The sequence below is a fragment of the Oryzias latipes genome, chromosome 7 (genome assembly GCF_053564925.1).
Source record: "Oryzias latipes strain Hd-rR chromosome 7, Olatipes_Hd-rR_3.1".
NCBI classification, from domain to species: domain Eukaryota; kingdom Metazoa; phylum Chordata; class Actinopteri; order Beloniformes; family Adrianichthyidae; genus Oryzias; species Oryzias latipes.
This window is the reverse complement of record NC_136243.1, coordinates 27111475-27136036: the sequence shown is the minus strand read 5'-3', so window position 1 is coordinate 27136036 and position 24562 is coordinate 27111475. Positions and strand designations below refer to the sequence as shown.

General features: G+C 37.5%; 1 protein-coding gene across 16 annotated transcripts in view; it reads left to right on the top strand.

Annotated features, from left to right (window-relative positions):
- The first annotated feature begins 18068 nt into the window (after window positions 1-18068).
- Window positions 18069-24562, top strand: part of si:dkey-178k16.1 (band 4.1-like protein 1) — a 68077-nt gene continuing 61583 nt past the window's right edge. For 10 of the 16 annotated variants that reach the window (XM_078950777.1, XM_078950774.1, XM_078950766.1 and 7 more), the window contains exon 1: window positions 18069-18345. The gene's annotated coding sequence lies outside the window, so the exon portion shown is untranslated. Of the gene's footprint in view, window positions 18346-20540; window positions 20568-24562 lie in introns of all 16 variants that reach the window. The other 6 variants (XM_078950778.1, XM_078950769.1, XM_078950776.1 and 3 more) reach the window with 2 other exon arrangements.

Sequence of the window (24562 nt, the reverse complement as noted above, 5' to 3'; positions counted from 1 at the left end):
TTGTATGCTGGGATCAGAGCTTTTTTTCATTCAGTTCTCAGAATAGGTTTGGAAGAAACTTTTAATATTTTTTGAAAAAATGTAAAAAAAAAAAGAAGGGAGGAAAAGATGAACTGCTGTTATCATGGGAATCATCCAGCTCAGGATCTGCTAATTAACAAGCCAGAATCTTGACATAATTTGATCCACTGAGAAAAAAAACAACTCTGCTTCCTTGGTGAATTTATCAAAGTAAGCAAGCTGTTCTAATTTCAGATTCATTCAATGTTCTTACTGTTTCATGAAATCATCTGCAGCCAGTTTTAAACCAGATTCAGTGCATTATTTGCAGCATGGAGATAGACTTACAATACATGGGTAAACTTGCAGTTTTTAAATCTAAGGCTCCGGCAGCCCCATGACCCCGAAAGGGAATAAATAGAAGAAGATGAATGAATGAATGAATGAATGAATGAATGAATGAATGAATGAATGAATGAATGAATGAATGAATGAATGAATGAATGAATGAATGAATGAATGATACCATATCTAAATTACTGTTTTGAAGTTTGGGGAAACGCATATAAAACACACTTAAGTTTAATTTATTTTTTACAAAAAGGCAATAAGAATAATCTGACAGGAATTACAGAGCTCCATGCAATCCAATACTCTATAAATTAAAAATGTTAAGATTTAGTTGATCAGATCATTCTAAAAGTAATTCATGAAGCACATCAGAATTTTCTGCTACACAATATACAATTTTTTTTTTCAAAAAAGACAAATTACTTATTTTAAAAGGGTGTGAGATTTTTTTCTTTGCCAAAATACAGAACAAAACAAAAGAAAGATGTATTTCAATTTAAGTATCAGGAGATGAAACAATCTAAAACAATTTATTAAACTTGTATTACTCAAGCTAATATTTGAGCTAACTCTCTAAATATGTAGTTAAACAGAATTTGACATCAACAAAAATGTGATGTTCACACATTTAAAGGCCAGATTCTAAGATGTTAAAAAAAACAAATCTCGTAGTTGGAAAAGACTACTAACAAAAATACAGTCAATGAATCGTGATGCTCATTCTAGGTCCCCAAATTTAAAAATAAGACCTAAAATCGCCAGTTTCTGTATTATTCTAAACTGAACGCTTTGATGTGAAGCACAAGTATACCGATCCTATATTGCTGATATGTTTAGATGCAAAACTTTTTTTAATTAATAAATTAAGTTAAATGAAATTAAATTTTAATTTGTTTCACAAATTGTTTTTATCCTCTTCCAATATGTAAAAGGTGCAGAAAACGTTTTTTTCTTACTATTCCCTTTCATTTCCCAGTAGAAGAACTTGTGTAAGATCTTTTGTTTTTGTTGTTTTATGGAAATGAAAAGAAAGAATAAAACTAATTCAGGTCACTTTAGCAACTGAAAGTCAGCTGAGAAACCTGTGAGTTCTTTTCTGCGTTAAGCCTTTTATGATGAAATATGCGTGACACTTCTTCTGAGAAAAAACAGTCAAAACAAAGTTTGGAAGACTTTTTGACTTTGGACTGAATACAATACTCACACTAACGTAAGAGTCTTTCCATATTCATCATTTTCACATTAACAGAGTTAAAAATGGGTGAAAATGAAACACAATACAACAAAAAACAAAGAAAGATGGAATTTGGAGGTTTTCAGTGCATAAACAGTAATTAGGCTGTCAGGATCTGTTCCAGCATGGATAACCACAGGAGCTGGAGAAAAGCAATATTGAAGACCAACGGTACAAAGATGTGTTTGTAGGTAGCACAGTTTTTTTAAGAACGATACTCCAAGAAAAACTCTGTGACGATGAATTTATTAGGAGAGAGGTTCTACTAAGACCATACCTTTATCTTTTGGATTCAGAATCAGAATCAGAATCAGAAATACTTTATTGATCCCACACGTGGGAAATTTGTTCGTTACCATAACAACTGACAGGAAAAAAAGAGTAAGAATAATATAAATAAAAATAAAAAAAGAGAACAAGGAAAATGTGGTATAATTTAAAGAGCTATTAACAAAACAGTGCAGGTAAAGAGATGTGCAAAAGAAATGTGCAAAATAAAGAAAAGAGAAAAAAAAATGTGCAAGGTTATCTTCTGCATTGTGAATTATTGAACAGGGTTATAGTATTTGGCAGGAAGGATTTCTGGTACCAGGCAGTTTTGGAGCGGAGCTGTCTGAGCCTTCAGACGGCTCCGTGGGAATCCACAGTCAGATGCTGTGGATTCCCACAGCATCTGACTTTAAAATCAAACCTGTATAAAACAACAATAATTAAAGATTACAAAACATTTCTTTGGTGTCAAAGATACCATGCAGAGAAGAACAAATGTGCCGTAAACTGTTCAGAAAAATGCAACAAATACAGTGAGTTTGTCATTTGGAATGTCAAGCCTGGTATTTAATATTTGACATCAAGCATATTTGTAGTTCAGTTTTTTTTATATATATTAAGGTTTTTTATTTTAAGACGTGAAAAATACAAATGTTTTTACTCTCAAAAAGTTTGAACTTGGAAAATAAAAACACCTTCATGCATTAAAACTTGTTTTCAGATCGTGTAATAATGTTTACTGATATTTATATTTTTTTTTGCTTCCAGGCTTCTTTGGCTTCACCTTTCATTCAGTTTTGACACATTAGCTAAAATACAAAGTAAACCTCCTTTTAAACTTGTTCAGTAAATGTTGCAGAAATACCATCCATTCATCAATTTTCTTAACTTGCTTTATCTCTTTTGGGGTTACGAGGTTGCTGTGGCCTATCCTGGCTACTGTTGAGCGGTGGGGGGTAGACCCTGGACAGGTTGCAAATCTGTCGTAGGGCACACGGTAACTCTCACTCCCACATGCACAACCAGGGACACTTTTAGATTAACCAGTTAACCAATGAAGCATGTTTTTGGACTGTGGGAGGAAGCTGGAGTGCCCGGAGAAAACCCAGACATGCACGGCGAGTACAGTGATCCCTTGCTATAACGCGGTTTACTTTTCACGGTTTCGCTACTTCACGGATTTGCGTCGTGCATTGTGTTCTGCATTCTGATTGGCTAAAAAAGTCACTCCGCTTCTTCTCTACCTGTGCGTCAATAATGTCGCAGTTTAATATGTACACGTACGTAAATCAGCTTTCCAAATTACGTACATGCAAATCATCTTGCAATTTCAAGTTTCTCTAAAACCCATAGAAAAAGAGCAACACCAACTGTCAATCACTATGTTCTTCTCCCGAACAAACACACAGCTGCACCGCGGGCTTGAGAAGGAGAAAACACTGCAGCTTCTCAGACTGAAGAGCATTGAAATACACCTGAGCCACTATTTGTCCGTTTGTACTTTGTATTTTTTTCATGATCATTTTAAATTTTCTCCCGTTTAATTCAATTACTCTCGGGTCGCGGTGGGCGGGGCTAATCTCCGCGTTTTGAAGCCTTCTGTTCACATCGATGATTCAAATTATTATTTGACAGTACAGTACAGAAGTTATTTGTTGAAAAAAAAAAACGTTTTTAAAGTACTTTGATTTGTGAAACAAATGCTTGAGCCTGTAAAACGGTTTGTTCTTTCTTTTCAATGTATAATAGAGTATTTAATTGTATATATATATATTTTTTTTTTTAAATAGAGGTTTCTACTTCACGGATTTTGCCTATCACGGGTTCTTTCTGGAACGTAACCCCCGCGATAAACAAGGGTTTACTGTACAGGCAAATGCCACACAGAAAGGGCCCTGCTGGGATTCAAACCAGGGCCTTCTTGTTGCGAGCCAGGAGTGCTAACTACGGCACCACCGTGCAGCCAATTGGTGAAATGGTATTTTCTAAAATCTATTCAGGTAAAATATGTCACGGTTTTGGTTTCTCTGCCTTTGTTACTATTTTTGTTCTGTCATATTTTGAGTTTCTGTTGCCTGTTTTATTTTGAAGGGTTCCTGTATTTAAGTTAGTTCTAGTTTTACTTCCTGGCCCCAATCTCTCCTGATTGTTCTCACCTGTGTCAGTTCTGTGTGTATGTAAGTCTCGTCTTTGCCTTCCTCTTGTGCTGGTCCATGCATTTGGATTCCCTGGATGTATCTTGAGTTATAGTTTGTTAGTTTTTTCTGGGAAATAAGAACAAACACAATAGTACCTAAATGTTGAATATCAATTTAAAGGGAAATACAGCTATATTTATTTCATTAAAGTAAAAAAAATCAAAACTCAAGTAGAGAAATATATATATTTTTAAATTCTTGAAACAAGTTTTGCTACACTCTTTGCATTATCACAGGCTGTTTATGGTATCTTAGGGCTTTGCAACATAAAGATAAAGATGATAGGTGTTTTTGCCAATAGGCATGATTAAGGAAATGTAATTAAATTTTTGTGGCTGCCAGTAAATCAGCGATAATCAGTCCTGTTTACAGGACGGGAATGTGTCTGCTTCACTTTGTGGCTAACACCTAGAGGGCATACCTGTCGAAGTTCCAAACTTTTTCACCTTTTAGAAAGATGAACTTTGTCTGTAAAGAATGAAGATAGAAATGCATTGCTCCCTCGAGGCACAATTCTGCAGAAAATCTTCACTGAAAATAATGAATCAGGGAGGACAGTGTGGCAACAAGTTGCCTTCATTATCAAATCTCTGCTCTCCTCAGGAAAAGTACGCTAGTTTCATCAAGTAAGGAATGCAAAGAGTCTTTCTGTTCAGCCTGTTATTTATGCACACACTGTTCTCATCACTCAACTGCTGCATAAATGGCAACGTGTCCACAAAGCTATCAAGCATTGTGTTACAGTGGCTGATCTACATCCATTACGGCCAGTGGGGCTTGCAGCAGTTCAAGCGATTACAGCAAATCCTTGATACCTGACCATCTGCGCTGACGACGGCTGATGAAGGCCAAAGGAGCCTTCTTAGGATGGATCAAAGTTGAGTACAAGGGATGGAAGGGCTCATCAACTGCTGTCCTGATGTCAGCCCTACAACTGCACCCTCACTGTTCAGCCGGCTGCCTTCCAGTAAGAGGTAAAGGTCCATCAGCACCAGGGCCAACAGACTCAGGCTGTAAACATTCTGAACACAAATGCACACATTCTATGTTCACACTCTGACCATGTCAGCCATGTTTTATTCTGTCACAGGAGAACTATGTGTTTATGTGAGTGTCTGGGCGACTTAGCTGGCTGCGTGCAGGGCTGGTGCATGGGAAAACAAGAGTTCACTTCAAAGGGGGCACGATGAGCTGAATCCAGCGTGGGTCCCTTTACTGTACTGCCCACCCAGTAGCCACATTGGGGCCTGGGTCACCCTGTGTCATTTTCCAGCCCAGATAGAATGCAGGGTTGTGTCAGGAAGGGCATCCGGTGTAAAAACTCTTTGCCAAACCAAATGTGTGAATCTGTGAAAAGCTGATTTGTTGTGGCAATCCCTAAAGGGATGTGTGCTGGGCTTCAATCCAATGCTACTATAATTTTAATGTACTCTGTGCATTCACATAAGAAAATTCTGGTTCAGATTACTTTGATCTTAGGTCTTCTTGTTTCACAGCTCAACACATTGCAATTTGCCTCCATAATTAATGCATTTCTTTTTCATTTCCCTGTTCTGTTTAAGCTGCCTTGTCTTCCTGTGAGTGTTTCAGTTTGTCTGATTCCACTCCATCGACTCGGCAGCTCTTAGTTTTCTACCTGACCATGTTGACTTTGGGATGATACCTAATCTGACCGTCCTTTTTTCTGTCTTTACTGACCCCACTGCCATCTGCTGGATCAGTCTCTGCCTTTCAGATTTTGCTTTCAATATTTCTGGACCTAGACTTGGCTCAGACCTCAAATAGGATTTTGGAATTTTAGTTGTATTGAAGGGTTAGGGAGAAAAATCTTCTGTCACAGCCTTGCTGGTGTAGTTTAGAAACAGTCATAGTTTATGACAGTTACTTTAATCTTTTTTTAAACAGCAGTCTACCCTGCAACAAACTGACGACTTGTTCAGGGTGTCCCCCCTGCCTTCGCCCACAAGTGGCCGGGATAGGCTCCGGCAGCCCCATGAACCCGAAAGGGATAAAACGGTTAAGAAAATGAATGAATGAATGAATGAATAAACAGCAGTCTTGTTTCTGTTTGTTATGATCACAAACTCTATTTTTATATCATCATTTGTTGAATGTATTTATGTAAGGTGCGTGTGCTGTCCATTCATGCTGCCCAGAGAATACTTCCTGCCATCTCTGTCCACTCCGATAAAATGTCTTAAATCCTCCCCTGGTGTGTGGCATTTACATCAGAAAAAGCTGTTCACTCCTTGTCTGTCTGAATACTTATTCTATGCAGATTTGGGAGGCCTTCATTACATAAACAGCCCCACACATATATTTAACATCCATAAAAATAAATGGCACTTAAAAGTAAATTCTGTTATTCTTTTGGTTAAACCAGCAACATTCAGACCTAATAACAACCAGGCTACCAGCTGAGCCAAACCAGCTCCATGATAAAACACTGCGGGACAGTTTAGAAAATACTCATTAATCCACTAATGCCCCCCGAAAAAAAAATTATATAAATTTCTTTTTACTATATTGAAAGAAAAAGTCAGATATATATGTCAAAAAAAGAGTAACATGGCCTGCACTGTTTAAGAGATTTGTTTGAAATTTTATTTAATTTTTTGTTTATTTCAAGCATCAAAAATAATACAAAAAACCCCCAAAACACTGATATATCAAACCTATATGAGGCAGGTATGAAGTAATACATAAATAAAACAATAAACTACGATGAAGTATGCCATCTTCTTGACAATGTAATTACTCAATCATAAATAGAAGTATTTGTAGTTATAACATCCAGTACACACAAATCACATTAGATAAATTAAATATAAGGATTGTCAATTAGTTTGCTTTTTTTTAGAAAGAAAAAGAAAAGCTACACCACGCCCACCTGTCACATCACATTGTTGATTACCTACCCAACTGTCTGTGGGAGTGTTTTATGATATGCCTTCAAGGAAGTGAAAGGTGTGTTACATGCTGTAACACCTCACCTGATCCAAGTAGATATAATTGCAGTTGGTTCCTGTAAGAATCAATACCGCTCAAACTTGATTAATGTTTCACTGCAACAGCCCTATCCCCACAACATCACTGAGCTTCACCTCAGTGGGGGTTTTAAAAGAATTCCTGATGAACTCCATTTTTTATTTCGCTGTGGTGAAGCTTTATGCACGATTTTACAATTTTGTGGAAGAATGTTAACTGTTATAATGGGAGGGAGGAATTGTTTTCCCCGTTCTCCTCAAAATGGGAGCCAAATAGTGGTGAGCCGATTACAGACCAGAGGCTGTTATGTGTCACAAAAGAGAGAACTCGGTGATTATGTATTCAAGCACAAACCCACCAGGCAGAGGAGAATGTGGGAAGGTTTCAGCCAGTGCTACTGGGTTTACCTATGCTTTCAGCACCCTCAAAGATTCCCAAATTTGTCTCTTAGCTTTTACTTAATTATACCTTAAAACAAATAGAAGCCTCCCACACAAGTGACTTTGTACATTAGCCACCACTGGGAAACACTTTCTCTTTCTTTATCCTTCTTGAGTGAGGGCTGCTTGTTATTTGCCAACGACTAAACTGTTTATCTGCACTGTATTTTTTTGTAGATTACTTATCAGCAGTTAAAAAAACAAAAGCATTAACAGAACACCCCCCCCCCCCCCATAAGGGCTCTCTACCCCTTTAGAGGTATGACAGAGATTGGGGGGAAAATGGTACACAATGTAGTGACACAAAACAGCATAGTGGGAAAAAGAATGCACAGATGCAGACTGAACGAGGCCATTTACCCTGATCTGTTTGCTTTTTTCTGATGCCATGAAAAATATTGAGACTTTTCGCTAGCTTCCCAAATTAAAGGGAACTGAACCAAAAGGATTACTTATACTGTAAAAAGACAGAATCTGGAAGCACAAAAAAAAAACCACGACATCTTTACAAACTATAGACTACTTTGGAAAACTACATTGTGTACCATTTTTGCCCAATCTCTGTCTTACCTCAAAAGGGGTACAGAGCCCTTATGGGGGGGGGGGGGCTTTCTGTTAATGCTTTTGATTTTTTAACAGCTTTGGAAACATCAAGGCTCAAAGCTTTTTCCAAGTGTATTTCTTTGTCTGCTCCCAATTCACAACGTTTTGAATAAAGAAATACTCAGAAAAGCAACTTTGAGCTGAGTTTTCTGTATATACCATTAAAAATATTCTGTAAAAATCATTTCTCAGGAAAGTTTTTCACTTGACACCATCCTGGACTCTGAAGGGACAGACGTTCTGCTTGTGCCTGAAGTCTGGAATAACCATGGTAAAAAAGCATTTCAGTTTTATTCAACAAAAACATGAAATTCTCTTTTCTAAAGTTGGTAGAAACGACTGCACTCTGTGTTCCAGTTTAGACTAAAAGCTTTTGTCTATATCATGTCATAGAACAGCTGAAAATCATTTATGTATCTGCACTTCTAATTCTATTCCGGTTTTAAATCAATTTCTAAGTTCTGACTTTAATAGTCTTTTAAAGTGAAACTGTAAAATACATTTTTTTTATGTTTTTAAGAGGTGCTTTTAACTTCTTACTAAATGCTCATATATAAATGGGATATTTCGTAATAGACATTCTGAATTGACGGTAGCACCCTTGAGTAACCTGTAAATGCAGTTTTCTCCGTCAGACAGAGAAATGACTACTTGTTCATTACATTGACAGTCATTGAGTTCACACTTTTTTTTTTTGGACAGATCCTAACTTGTTGTTTGTTTGTTAGATTATTAAAAAAGACTTTGATGTCTGTTGTGTCACAGCTTTTTGCAATCTGCATATGAAGTCTTGCACAACTGACCTTCTCCTTTAGGTTCACACGTGACTTGAATCTGACAGGGCACTTACCATAAATATACAACCTCAGTCTCAAAAAAACCTGGAATTTTGTGTGTGATTGGAATGTAAAGTGGATGCAGCGATTTGTAAATCTCACAGATCCCCTTTTATTTAAAATAAAACATCAAAATGATAGAAGATGAACATGTGACCTTTTTTATGTAAAATCAGATTTTTTTTAAGTATGATGGTAACACATACATCTAAAATATTAAGACAAAGCCACATCTACTACTGTAATTACTCATTTAAATAAAGAAACATTATTTTTGATCACCAGAAAAGTCTAAAAACTTGGGGAACCTGTTGGCAGTTTCAGACAGAAATGCTGTGACCTTTCTGTTTTGGTATAATTTGTGAACCTCTCCTATTGTTACTTGATGTCTACCTAAAAATAATCATTTTGTTGCTTACTCTCAGCTGTACCAAAAATTGTCACTTTTTTGAGTACTATGTGGCAACACTTTCAAGAATGAGAGGAAGCGGTCTCATAAACGAAAATTGCAGTTGGATGTACTGTTAGAGATGCTGGTTGTTGTTGTTTTGTTTTTTTTAGCTTCTGCCAGGACAAATGTTTGTGCAGGAGGACTGATAAGCATTCAAAAAGGGAGTGAGTTTCATAACAATAAATGTTTCACTGATGCTCTCACTTACAGGCATTTGTTCATCCTCATTCCTATTTTCATTTCTGTGGTTAACCTCTTGATGGACACTCCCATTGCTTTGTGTTCATCTTTGGTAAAATGTTTTCCGGTGTTGGTTTGGTTTGTTATTCTTACAAGTAGTGGTGATTGTTGTCCCTTAAAATGGATCCAATGTTTTTAAGTTTGTATTTCTGCCAATCCCCTTTACAATGTTTTAATTTGATATAATATAAAAGCTCCGGTACTCTACCAGAGGCCTGGGAGCTTGAGGGTCCTGCAGTATCTTAGCTGTTCCTAGCACTGCGCTTTTCTGGACTGTGAGGTCTGAGGTCTTTCCAGGGATCTGCTGTAGCCACTCCTCCAGCTAGAGGGTTTCTGCTCTGATTACCACAGGCACCACTATCACTTTCCATGCTTTCTCCAGTTCTTCTCTGAGTCCCTGGTATTTCCTCAGTTTCTCAAATTCCTTCCTCCTGATGTTGCCATCTCTTGCTACTGCCTCATCCACCACAACGGCTTTCCTCTGTTCGTTATCCACCACTACAATGTCTGGTTAGTTCACCATTACCATCGCCTGTATGGAGCCACTTGTTTGTAGTGCTCCATATATGCTTTCCATGTCTTTCACCCTGCAGGGATATGCTAGATTGTCCCAGGCGCCTCTTTGCACAGCCCAGACTTCCGGTCTTGTCTGGTGTTTTGCATCTGGACCTCTTTCGCTCTGGTAATCAGGGTTTGCTCTTGTGCATACAAATGAGTGCTCCTCTGTGGGCTAGCCTATTTTTTGCCGTTATTAGAACTTCTTGATAGTAACCACTGGTGCCTGGGGGTCATACTAGTCATAATTTCATCTTTCAGGTTCATTGCTGCCTTGCTCAGCATAAAGGCATTCACTGGGTCTGTGTTCCCAATTTCTGGTTGGAAGGTTGGTATAACCTCCCTTCTGACCTTTTGGCTCTTCTGTACTGTAGCACTTCTGTTGTTTCTCTTCAATCTCAAGTTGTAATTGCAGTTGCCCTTTGTGGATATTGGAACATTGAGCTATTGATTGCTTTGTGGTTAGCCTGATTGTGGTTTTCGAAATATCCATTCTCTCCACATTCTTAGCATGTAGCCTCTCTGAATAGGCTTACTTGAGTAGTAGCATTCCTACAGAGCCTTGCTCTGGCATTTCCTCCATTTTTCATCAATTTTCATCAAGGTACTCCTTCCGCAACACTTGACGTACATCTTGTTTTATCGTCGACCTCTGGCATGTCCCTTATTTCAACCTCACTTATGGTATGAGATAGGCAGTAGTGTGAAGAGTGCTGCTCATTGACCCACACTGGATGCTATAAATTGCTAATCACAACTTTTGGGAATCAATCCCTGGTCTCCCTTGTGCCAGTAAGTACAATACCGTATTTGTGAGCCCCTTTCTTTCATTTTTTTTTTAACTTCATTTGGCCATTAAAATAGCTTTCATGTTGCCATGATTGGATGACTAGAGCCTGCTATTAGTTGAATGACTCCTAATTAATAATAAAGTGAGGTAAATACTTAGTAGATTTCCAAATTCATCCTAGTACAACACATCCTCACAGAAAGTACATAAGTCTTTCACAGAGCCCCCACCTTAATCATGTGCACGTTCTACATAGGCACCATAGAGATCATTTGGTCCAGCTGCATCACTGTGTGGTATGGAGCCTGCAGCGCCTGCAGCAACTGCAGCGCCTGCAGCAACTGCAGCGCCTGCAGCAACTGCAGCGCCTGCAGCAACTGCAGCGCCTGCAGCAACTGCAGCGCCTGCAGTTGTGATTAGCCTGCAGCGCCTCATGCCACCAGACTCTGACACGGATAACTGAGATCCTCATCATCATCGTCTGCAGCACCTGTTTCACCTGTAAAGCCCTGTGCATTGCAGGTGATTCCACCCACCCATCACACAACGTCCTGCTTCCACCAGGGAGGAGACTACGGAGTCTCCAGGCAAGGACCACCAGACTGAAGGACACATACATCAGGCTGCCAGGCCTCCGAACTCTCTCCCGGTCCTGCCCCCGTCCCACATCCTTTTTTTAAACTTCAACCTCCTCCACCCATCGCTCACAATACACTTGACTTTGACCATTGAAGTTTTATGTTTTCTTTAACGTCTAAATTGTTATCAAACTGCTTAGTAAAGCTGGATTGATATAATCAGAAAAATGATTGCTGTTATTCTTTTATTATGAAACACAATAAAATTACATTTTTACCTAACAATCAAATTCTTCATTTTTAAACATAGCTGGGTGTTTATTATTATAAACACTGACTATGATGGAGTACAGGTCTGTTTTGGGTGGAGCTTTCCTTTCACCCACTGACAGATTTCCAGACACTCTGGACAAAATAAAATAAGAATATTGAAGTTATACTTACATTTTATTGTGTTTCATAATAAAGGATTAACAGCAAAAACCTTTTTGGAATATTCTTCAGCATTTTTAGCTTCTGCATGTTGTATATTTTCTTGTTAGCTTTTGAGGATAATGAGAATAGTAGCTTTGTGACTGTTTAAACATAAAGGGAAATATAAATAACAAAAACCAGCTAAAATTCAAAAGCAGCAACCCTGCTGGAAATGATCACCTTGATTTAGTGAGTCAGACGTTTTTGAAGGGTCCATCAGACACACACGTTCAAAGTGATAGAAGTGAGAAAAAAAATGGAGCACACTAAAGGAGTGAGCTAATTTTTACCACATTTCAACAAGTGTTGAACAGCCTGACAAACGTATTGATGTGTCCAGCCATGAAAGCATGCTAAATATTTACAAGATTTGAACCACATGAAACTAAAATGAACAAAATGTGTGTAAATCAATCCCATTGTAACTGTACTGATGGCATGTTGGGAGAGGAGCCATTTGTCCTTTTTGCTCCTAGGACTAGCTGCAGTTGTGATACAGATGTTCTGTTTCTTCACTGGATTCACATAAAGGGATATGAGTGGTCAAAAGGGCTAGAATAGTATATATATTGTATAATTATAAAATATGCATATAAATTCAATAAAAAATTCTAGTGTGTTTTGCCATCTTGCTTTTTGATTTAATTTGTTTAATCAGTGTTCATTTTTACTACATTTTTAGTTGCCATAGCTTCAGGAAAACACCTTAGCTTAGGTGTTACATGATCAACAAAATAAATTATGACATATCTGCATCTGGAAACAAGAACAAACATGTTGTCTGTTGAATCACTTTATTAAAAGTGTCTTAGTCTTGTTTTTCCCCAGGTGACTAATCGTGTGAGACTGTAGTAATCTGACTGGTCTGTTTTTTTAGTCACTTTTAACATGTTTGCACTCAACTTTCTTTTCTAGACCTGTAAACAAAAACACAGTGATCGAGATCATGCATTTCTTTGTCTTACATCACACATACAAACACACACATAGTGCATCTTTGATGAACTTGACACCTAGTACAGTGTGCATCTTCACCTGAAGACCGTAAGAATGGGCTCCAACAGACAGGTGAGACAGGTGAACATATGACCTTATAATATTTTTGGTTAGATTTTAAGGATGTTATTTTAAAGTGCAATTTAGACTGGAATTCATTGTTATTGGTTTTGAGACCAAAGATTTATGTTTTAAAAATAAGTGCAAGTTTTACATTTTACGAGGATTTATTAAGATGGACCAACTTGTACTGAGCTCATATTCTCATTTAGTACTGAAAACATTTTTCCATTTATCATGCTAGTTTTTCTCACAGTAATCAAAACAAACCACAATTAGGTACATAAAAGCATAAAAATACAAATTATTTGTTTAGAACGTGCATAAAAATGACTTTCTGCACTGACAATATTTAACTACTTTCTAATGAATTTCCTATTTTTAGACTGCCTCTTATTGCATTGTCGAGAATGAAGTAACCAAAAATAAACGTAAACATTTTTTTTTGTTTAACGCTCAACCAAGCCTCACTCAAATGTAAAAATAAAAATGTTCTGAAAAAGTTGAGTAATACATTTTTCCTTTAAGTCAAATATTATTGTCTTTGTTTTTGCTTTTTTTCAAATTTTTTTCTATTATTTTACTGAGTCGATTTTAATATTTATTCATAAAATTATCATATGGGTAAATTAATGTAGAGCTTGTTGCTTTTTTTTGTATGTTGAAGCTAGAAAATCAAAATGATCACTAGAAAAAGGCTTTTTTTTATTTTTATTTTTTTACATATTTTACAGAACGGAGTTCTTTAGTCTGTACACAAGAAACAATTGTGGCCTCTTAAATTGCACATTGAATATTTTAAGAAGGATTTCAACCAGGGATAAATTATTAACATATTATTCATTTTTCTGGCTCAGCCTAAAATGAGGGATGCCTCTGTGGAGAAAGGACGGTAGGAGTCAGCTAAAGCTGGCAGAGTGGTGATACTGAAAGGAGGACACATCCATGTGCCCCATTAGAACGGCCTGTCAGGGAGGGACTTATGACAAACTCAGAAACAAGTGTGCACCATCTGTGATGGACAGCTGTAAGGTCCAGTCACTCACAAGATGAACCTTGACTTCGGGTGAACGACCACAACCTTCTTGAGACCTCATTAGTCCAACTTTGGGAGCAAACTGCAGCCAACAAACATGCAGCACGAATGATGGAGCGACAACGTTAGATTCCACTTTCTCACATTCATGCCCAATGACTGAATTGGCTTGTCTCAAACGTCATTGTTGGTGACATCAATGTCATGGCTGCAAAAAATAATACAATCTGCAACTCAAAACTGTGTCGACATGGAAATAAATGTGGCTGCAGTGATGTATGGAGTTTTTTTTTACCCATAATTCAAAGTAATAAGCAATTTTCCATAGACATTTCCATGTGAAATTTGATCATGCAATTTGAAAAACGCTGAACTGCATATTGAATTGTCAATTGCAAAAATGCCTTTCCAAATTGCAAATGGAATTGTCATTTGGGAATTGCATCTTACTTTCAATTATGGGTGAATCAAACTTCAATAGTGATGTGTTCCAGCTGTGCTGCTTTATTTGACAAAATATCAGTTTTTATCCAAATCTACCAAAAAAGTTAGAAGTTATTGCAAAACAAAATGTTGGTTTTCTTCACATCCTACATCAGTTGACAGGTAATTTTATTTAAATGTTGTTAATCCAATTAGTCTGAAATTGTGAAATAAATTAGTTCTATTCATTCTGCCGAAAACCTGTATTATGCATAAAAAAGGCTACTAGAGTGCTAAATTGCCGCAAATTAGACTTGAATAACTTGGTTTATTGATCTGATTCTCATCTTTATTCAGCCTGGATTGAGTATGGCAGTTCTTTAGAGCTCTTGCCAAGATTTCCCATCTCTAGATAAAATCTAATGCGAAAGTAGAAAGATAACAGCAAGTGGGACTAAACTGTGTTCTGCTTGGTGCAACAAATATTACCATTTAATTCAATTAAATGCAGTTTTTTAAATAGTAAATTAACATCTTTTATGTAATTGTATTTCAAATATTGTGAATCTTTCTTTGAATTTCTTTCAACAAACACTGCTGGCACATCTTCAATCGTACTGCCTCCATTGAAATAAAGGAGAGGTGACGTCATGATCTGCCTCTGATACCTAAAAAAATGCTATTTCTGCTCACATGAAATCTGTGTACCTGTCACACGTTTCACATATGGAATTCTGCTGGTTGTTTGTACAGAAACTGCCAGAACATATGAGTGATGACACAGTCAGGGCAGGTGCAAAATAAACGGAATTCATCCGAAAGTCTTAACATTTGCTAGCTATTAAGTATTCAGCTTGGTTATTCTACATTGTTTATGCTGAATTGAACGTGGAGTTTGATTGCCACCATGTGGAGAAATTGAATCATAGCTTGGACTGAATTCTAGGTACATATGCTCACAAGTAAATAATCCATTGATGTCTTAAACAATTTTTTTTTAAACAGATTTGTTATGGTTCGGGGCCATACTCAGAGATTTCCCAGAGGAAGCAAAGATTTTATCCTAAAGCAAAAGCAAATGGCTAATGTTTTATATACACCCATATGCTCCTTTCAGGACATCTAAGTGAAGGAGACCCACTGGAGCATGAACGGAATTGATTTTTCTGTATGCATATTTGCATTTCAACAGAACACTTGAGCATGAATGCCAACGAGGGCGTTCAACACAGAAGGTTATGAGTCACCACAGCAATATATCATCTACTTAGCCATCATCTATTCAACACAGAAGCGGGGACAGATTTCCCTGAATCCTGTGAGTTTCAGATGGGTTATCATATGTGCACAGATGTAAAAATATACTGATAGGATGTGTGAATCTATTAGAAACTTTACAAAACAACATGTTAGCAGACAGAAAATTGATCCAGTTTCACACTTTAGAAGATTTTACAAATAAAAAAGCTCCAGGGGAAAAAAGGTGGACTATTTAGAGGTGAAGAGTTATAGTGCCTATATTTTCCTAAAGGAGGAAATTGGCATTTGATCCTTTGCTGATTTTGTGTGTTTGCTTCCTTAATTGTCATCCTAATGTTATATTCATTTGAACCATGAGAAAAAGAAAACCACAAAGAAAATCATAAAACATTATATGTATGTATTTACATTATATTTATTGAGGGAAATAAGCATTTGAACTCTCTTGCCATAAAGACTTTATGACAAAACTTTTATTAGCAGCACAGAGGCCAGACGTTTCTGGTAGGTGATGATCAGGTTTCTGCACATATCAGGAATTTTGGTCCATTCTTCTTTGCAAATGACTTCTAAATCAGTAAAATGTCATGGCTGTTGCTTGGCAACTCCGAGCTTTCACTCTCTTTCTAGGTTTTCTATAGGATTGAGGTCCGGAGACTGGCTGGGCCACTCCAGGACCTTGATATGCTTCTTCTTCAGCCATCCCTTGGCTCGGCTGTATGTTTTGGGTCATTATCCTGTTGGAAGCATGATGTTCCCACCTCCACGCTTGTCAGTTGGAAGTTTTCTTGGCGTCATAGGCAGCATTTCTCTTTTATATAGGTGATTAGTTAAAACAGATGTCTTTAATTCAGGTTACAGGTTAATTACGGGGGTGTAACAATTCATTTGAACAATGATTTGATTCATATCATAATCCGTAATTACTGATACGATTCATAGTCAATATTGGTTCATTTTGAATGATCTGATTCACTGACCCAAAATCAATCCAAGACATTATTAGCCAACATTTAACCTAGTGTGACTCAGGAATAGATTTTCCAGATTCCTTATATTTCTTGCAAGATAATCGTGTAAATTAAATATGTCTACACACAAAACAATTAAACAAAAATTAATGGCAAATCCTTTCATATTTTAGTTCACATTCTAGTTCAGTCCACTGTTGATTTCCACATCAAAATAACAGAAACGGAACATTATTAGAACATTCTACCTCATTGAATGGTCACATCTTTGCAAAATTCAAAGTGTTTCACATATCGGACTGTAATTGATCACTTCTTGCTGCCATCACGTGTGTGTAGTCAGTTATTCATTACAATAAAAATAAAACATACCATGCCGCAATCTACATGGTATTTTATGGATATAACCGACTTATTTCATTTTGAAACAATTTTATAATAGTATAGATCGATTTGGATAACAACTTGCTTCAAACACAACGATCTGATTGGATCGTAGGAATAGAAATCAATGCATCAATTACGATAAGTTGATTAGTAGTAGGGCTGCACGATATGAGGAAAACTTGCGATTTGCGATACTAGTGATCAATATTGCGATGATGATATAACTTGCGATACAAGAAAAAAAAAGGCAAAACATCTAAATTGAACATTTCCATTTCACTGCAACAGTTCAATTTAAATAATAAGAGTCGACATAACTTGAATTACTCTCCAAATGACCCTCATCTACATAGGAGGCGGGTCCATCCAATGTAAAGGGGCCCATCTGATTGGTCAAATGCATAAAGGGATTGGTTTGGATTCGTTAAATACTTCAAGCTGCCATAAAATTATTTTGACTTTGGCTATGAACACATTGCACAGCTTGCTTGATATCACGACAACGATAATTTAATGTGCAGGCTTCATTAGTAGTCCAACTGCTCTGTGTGAAGCAGAACTTTTAATAATTACATCTCTCAATGAAAGCAGAACTTTTAATAATTACATATCTCAATGAAATACATTTATATGAATTATTGCACAACTTTTTATATCCAAATGAACCTACATTTAAGATGACAGACTGTCAATTTCTATAAAAACGAGCAAATTACACTTGTTTCCTTTGTTTCTTTAGGCTTTAACGTTGCTTTTACAATCTAGTGCAGGCTTGCAAATTAAATGTATGTATAACTAGAACTCCACATTTCCAGGTCTAGTCTAATTATTTATAGGTGATAACTGAGACTCGAAGCCTCTTTTCCTCCCTGAAAAACACACATTGAGCTTTAAAGTTGGGATCCAGCCTGATGTGAGAGCAGCTGCGGGGACAGAGGCTGCGTGTTTTGTCACATCGCTGCTTGCTACGCACGACGTTCGGAGTTCCCCTGCTAACACCGTGAAAACGCCCCTCTTCTGTCCTCCTCGTTCTCCCGACAGGCAGCCATCCTCGCCGGCTTGTGTCCTTCTCCCGTCCCCGCCCGCAGCGCGTCGTCTCCCCGCGGCAGAGCAGCAGGCGCTCCGGTGCGGGGCGGTGGCGGCGTCCGTCATCTCCATGATCAGAACCTGGACCGAAGCTTAACATCCGGACCTGACGGGACAGGTAAGCAGCTTTATTTCTCTGTGTGTGTGTGATCCGGCTGCACAGGTGCATGCTGCGTTTCGCCGGTTAAGTGACATTGTGCGGATGAGCATGTCTTTGCACACACAAAAGAAGCGAAAATGGGTTTCTATGCAGCTTTTATGCCTCGAATGGTCGAGGCGAATGCAGTGGGTGTTGCCACACAGCTCAAATGTGACCAATATGGTCGGCAATGTGGGTTAATAAGCCGCATCCTTTATTTCATGGATGTCAGGGCCCCGTGGAGGCAGGTGCACCTTTAGTCTCAACACATTTCACAAACTAGGGATGCAGAATCTGTTTGGCGAGCCTCTCAGAACCGTTCTTGGGCGTAAAGTATGTGTAGGGAATTAGATTTCCTTGTGAAGCCCCGATCTTAACAGCTGATGCTTTTAGATAATGAGCTAATTGAAGACGGAGCGCGCTGACGCGGGCGTGGCAGAGGGCGCAGGCGCAGGCGCACGCGCTCCAGCTCTGCAAGGTTTCTCCACATTTGAAACACATAAAAGTGGAGTTTCTTTCAAAGAATTCTGCTGTCTCCCAAAAAAAAACGCAGCCTTACAATACCTGGTTTATCAGATCATCGTTTATTGAGATTGAAAAAAACCCCAGAGAGGCTACTATAGTGGACCAGTTATTTATGGTTTTTCTCAACAGGTTTGAAATTAATCCACAATTTTAAGTTGTAATAGACAGCTTAAGTGGACCAAAAGTCCCACTCCGATCATCTTTTGAGTTCAATTAAAAGCGTTTGGTCTTTTATTTCTCAAATTAAATTGGACATAGTTTCTGCTGTGTGGTGGTTCATTAAGACTCCAATTAAAATTGGGTTTTTGGTGTTTCTAACATTTTCTTGTGGGATTTTTTTCATGATGGAGGACATATTTATGTATTTCTTTCATCGCTGTGAATCATGAGCAGTCAAAAAGCTTGCAGCGGTGACATAGGCGATATGGTCGGCGGGCCACAAGCTCCCTGCTCCGATCCCTTCTGATGCATCAACTCACAGACAAATTCATGTACGTCTGTGCTTTCCTTGTCTGAGCGGGCATCTGAAAACTGTAAGGCTCACCATTTTTCTTCCATCAGTAAAGTTAGGTTGGGGTTGTGAGAGGCTGTAGGCTAGCATGAGAGAGTGTAAACAAAGGGACGATGGGAAATGGTGGCGGGCTCACAGTTCCTCCCACAACTCAGGTTTTTTGATTTTCGCAGAAAAAAAATGCATAATCACAATTAAAACACCACTTGGAATGCTTTTAATTTTACACCAAAAGATGATCGGAGTGGGACCTAAGAAATTCGCCCATGAGTTTTATGAGGGTGTAGCCACCCCGCCCCTCTTACCCTCCCCATTGCTGGGAGCTCTGAGCAGATGGTTCAGGTTTTTATTACATTTCAAAGTACTTTTAAAATAAAAGGCTGACGAAAGAAAATCCCAAAGCAAACAGGAATAAATAAATGTAGGGATAAATAAGTTCAGAATTTTTTCAGTTTGCTGCATGTTTAATTTTGAACAACGGAAATGGTTGTAATTGTAAATTCTGATTATAATGAATGCATCTTTCTGTTCTGCCTACCCTCTCAAACAGACTGTCAGCCCTTGAGTATCTGGCTCCTTTGCAGCACACCACAGGCTATAGTTTCCTCCATGCTGAATTTGTCCAAGCAGTGTCCAGAAGGAGGGAAATTAAATCTGAAACCCATCCATCTGTCTGTCCCTGCCCCTTCACTCATCCATCAAAATCGTTTACTTTTCACCTGCTTCACCTTCAGGATCCTTCTTTACAATGCCACTATGCCGACAGAGCACTGCTCCTCTGTTACAGACAATTGTTTGTTTGGAATGAAGGCCAAAGGCTCCATGTTTCCTTTGCCCTTCTTTTTCCAAACAAAGAATTTCCTGTTGTGTTGAATACACAGAAAAAAACATGGGACACGTCTCCTGGATAGCTGTTGAGCTGGTTTAGCCTCACAGCAAAAGAAATATCAGATCACTTCGAAATTTTCGGATCTTTTTCCCACTCTGCTGTTCTATAGTAAGTGCTTTTATACGGGCTAAATGGGGGTTGAATGTGATTCTAGCTTTCAGAAAAAGTGGGGCTGCAAAGCAGAAAAAAAAAATCCCTGATTTTTTTTTTTTTTCATGCTCTGATGGATGGATGATGCCATACCAAAAGGATGGAAAAGAGCTGGCATACACTAGGGTGAGATTCAATAGTAATAGTGTTTTGAAGGAAACCTTCCCACCACTGTTTTTGAACAAAAACCTTTTAAAGACCCACTCCAAAAAAATTGTTTTTACCTTGTTGGCATTTTTCTGATGATGGAGGACAGGTGTTTAAATGGTTTCCCTCTGGAAAAAGACTTGGGGGTGCTGAGGTCACGGACAAACAGACTTAGAGACAGTTTTCAACAACAGAGCAATAGCCCTCATGAACACACGCATGGTTTAGTTTCTCTGGGAGAATGACTGTATATACACCTGATGTGCATGTGTATATTGGTATATATATTTGTGTACATATATATATATATATATATATATATATTTTTTTTTTTTAGATACTTTTTTGTATGAAAGATAATTGTAAGCTTTGTGAGCTGTTTTTTATTATGTTGGTTTCTTCTTTCTCTTTACACCAATGTGGGAGAGTTTGCAATTTCGTTGTACTGTTGTACCAAGTGTGACTGTACAATGACAATAAAGCTTTTATCTTACCTTATCTTATCTTATCTTTATCTTATACATGAAGGAAGTTAAGGTTAAAACATGCGTTTCTGCGTATTTATTTATTCAATTTTTGTGAATCAGGAGCAGATCAGAACTATGTCTCAGAAAACAACACAGGTTTTTTGATTTATGGCTAAAAATGACATATAGTCATAATTGAAGACCACTGGGAATGCTTTAAAAATAGATCAAAAGGTGATCGCTGTGGGACTTTATGTAGATGTTTAACTTTCAACGTTTTAGCTTTGTGCAGAATCCTAATTGGAGAACCCTTTGGGTCGGTTGTACTGTAGTCGGTAGTTAGTCATCATACAATGTGAAGGCAAAGGTAAGTCGGAGTTATTTAAGATTTTCTTAATCTAAACAAGAGTCAATTTGGCTGTTTTGCTTCTTCTCTTTTTCTTTGTGTTTTTTTTCTTTTTCTTAAAGGATAAATCTGTGCATGAAGAGAATTGACATAAAAAGCCAGTACTGTTGCAGAGTTTCTTGTGAGCATAGTCACACAGTGAAGGACCTGGTGGACTCCTGAGACTGTTTATGACAGACTCATGCAATTATGAGTCTGCACAGAGTCCATCAGCAAGCTGCACCTTTGCTTTTTACTTCCAAACAATTTAGCATTTTTTAAAATTGCACCCTTTGATGCAATTATTCTTTTGGTCCGCGTGTTCAGTCATCCTGTCATCAGATGGTTAATAGCTTGTTGAGGCAGAGCCAGTATGTGTTTGCATCCTTAAAACTGAACGTTAACTGCTTTGTAGTCAAAGAAGCTTCAGAAAGGCTTGCCAAAGATAGCGGCTTGTAATAAGCTGTCACTTGTGCATCATCGCCACAAATGATGCACTAATTCACCTATTAAGGTTGACGTGGCAAAGTCATCTGGAAAGCCAGGGCTTATCACTGCATGAGACCTAAGTGTATAACTGACAGTTGTAAATGTTCTCACGGTGATCTCTAACAGGATAAAAAGCTATAAAAGTTATGAGTTTGATTAAGAAAAGACCAAAAAGACGTTAGTCCATGATTAGACTTCTTGAAGTCTTTCTCCGAACGTTCTGTTAGATCTTTTGTTTCTTCATTTCTGCCTCACCATGGAGCTAAGCGTTTAGTGTTTTTGAGAAGGTATTGCTTTAACTGTTGCTGTTGTAGGTATTAGTTAAAAGAAACAAGAAGAGTTCACATCTGGCTAGTTGATATTTAATTCATAATTTCCACATTTGAACAATTTTCTGTTTTTTAATAGCTGCCACAGGTCTTACTTGTTTGTAAATGAGACAATATATATATTTTTTGAATTGATAACAAGTAATTTTCACTGACCCTTTTTCTTTGCCTCTAGGCATTTGCTGGTTTTCATCTAGCTGTTGGTCAGTCTGTCTTTCTGGGTCTGTCCATCTGTTCTGTGATGCATTCTGCAGATTTTTGTGGCTTTATGCTGAACCTGGCCTGACAGATTAAATCTAAACACTTGGTAATCGATTGTGCTACTTATTTCTGCCGTCACATCATCAATAAACACAATTGACCCAGTTATATTGGCAGCCATTTATGGCCATGCTTCTCCTGGTTTTGATAGATGAGGTGACTCTGGATTGCCTGTTCTTTTTCCCTCCCTCTGTCCATCTACTCTATCCAGTTCTGATCCTCGTTTTAAAAGGAGGCACTCATGGGTTCATCTGCACATAGTCATGTTTGTGGACTAGTGAAGGTTTGTTGTAATGTTTTAGTGATTTTCATCTTCAAGTGGTAGGTTTTGAGAGCAGTTTCCATAGCAATTGTATAGAAATTATGTAGATATTGTAGTTTGCTTCTGAAGATCTTTATTTGTTGTCAAGCTCTGCAGGACATTTTGTCCGACTGACTTTTTTTGGGGGAAATATGTATGCATATACACAGTTTCTGTGATATAGCCACTTTTTTATTTATTTTTTAGAGCTGCTATGAAATGACACAAATGTTTCTATATTTGATCATTAAAAAATGTAATCATTGGGAATCATTTACAATTTTTGTTTATTGCAAATTCTGAAAATGTGTACTTTTTGATTCACATCCAACTCCAAATTATTCATCAGATTAGATTAGAAAATTAGTACCAATTAATGGCAATCATCATTTTAATCTGTGACAAAATGATTTAAATGGATTTGATAAAGAGCATGTTGATTTTTAAAATATTAATTGTGCTAAACCATGAACACCTAGTGTGAAATGTCAGCAATTACTATAAAGAAAACATGTACCATGTGAAATGTCCTTTATTTTAAAAGCTAAAAGCCAATTGTAGATAAAGGTTTTGAAGTAGGACAACTGTATTTTCTAAATCTCTTTTGATTATTTTGGTTTCTTGCAGTTGCTGTAAGGCTGATTTGAGTTGTTTTCATCATCTTCTTGAATCCGTCAGCCATGCCAGTTTAGATCTAAGATTGCAGTTCTGCTCTAATTTCCTTATGCCAGTGGCCCATATCAGCATACAGCAGGGTACTTTTGGCTGCAAACAGGCTTGTCTCAACATGTTTCATCTCTGTGGACTAAATGCAGTTTTAAAGATAATTGAAATAATTTATCTTGTTTTTTTCTTTGAATTAAGTTTTCATAGATTTAGCTAGATCACATTTTTAGGCACCATTTTCCCCCAAATACACGTTCATAAGAAAGTAAATGCTCCAAATGTGTTTTTTTTCCAATAAAAAAAAATGTTTTTACATTTTTAACGACTGAAACCATAGTAATGCAATCCAGTAAGATAACCAACTAGCATAACCTCAGCGAGGGAGTCCATTGGACTTTTTTTGTGCTCCATATAAAAAAATAAACTATTCAGTCTAATAAACAGTTACAAACTTCATATTTAAAATTCAAATATTTAGTGAATCCTGAAACTCAACGCTAAAAAAATTAATGTGATTTGCAAAAAATGTTGAGAACGACAGTATGCCGAAAGAAATTAATGACTTTGAATTACCTACTTTATAGGTCATACAGCCTGCTTTTCTTAAGCCTTTTAGAATAAATAATATCCATATACATGAGAATATATTAACATCGGCACACCAAAGAATGAATTTTTATTAAGTATGAGCTATTTTCACAGCTCATTTTCCTAGCTGGAGTAAGATGACTTAATTTTAGAGTCTCACCCACAAAAACAAACAACACCCAAACTTTTGCAAAGATGGATGTGCATATTGTGGCACCTTACAAAAGATGCCGATCAAAGAGGATAGGAGACTCTGTGGAGAAAGTGGATGTGTGTGTTAGCCTGGGGGTGGTGCTGGGAACGCTGACTCTTCCTGGAAGGGGGTGTTCCTCACTTATCTACGTCAGCTCGTGAGAACCCACTTCTTTTTTTTTGGCTTGGGAGGAGCTGGTGCTCAGAGTGCAGGTTTTTGGAGGAATGCTCAGAGATGCGTGATCGGATCAAAATACCGCTTTGGGGTTTCTTTTTGTGAGGAATTAACATTATAA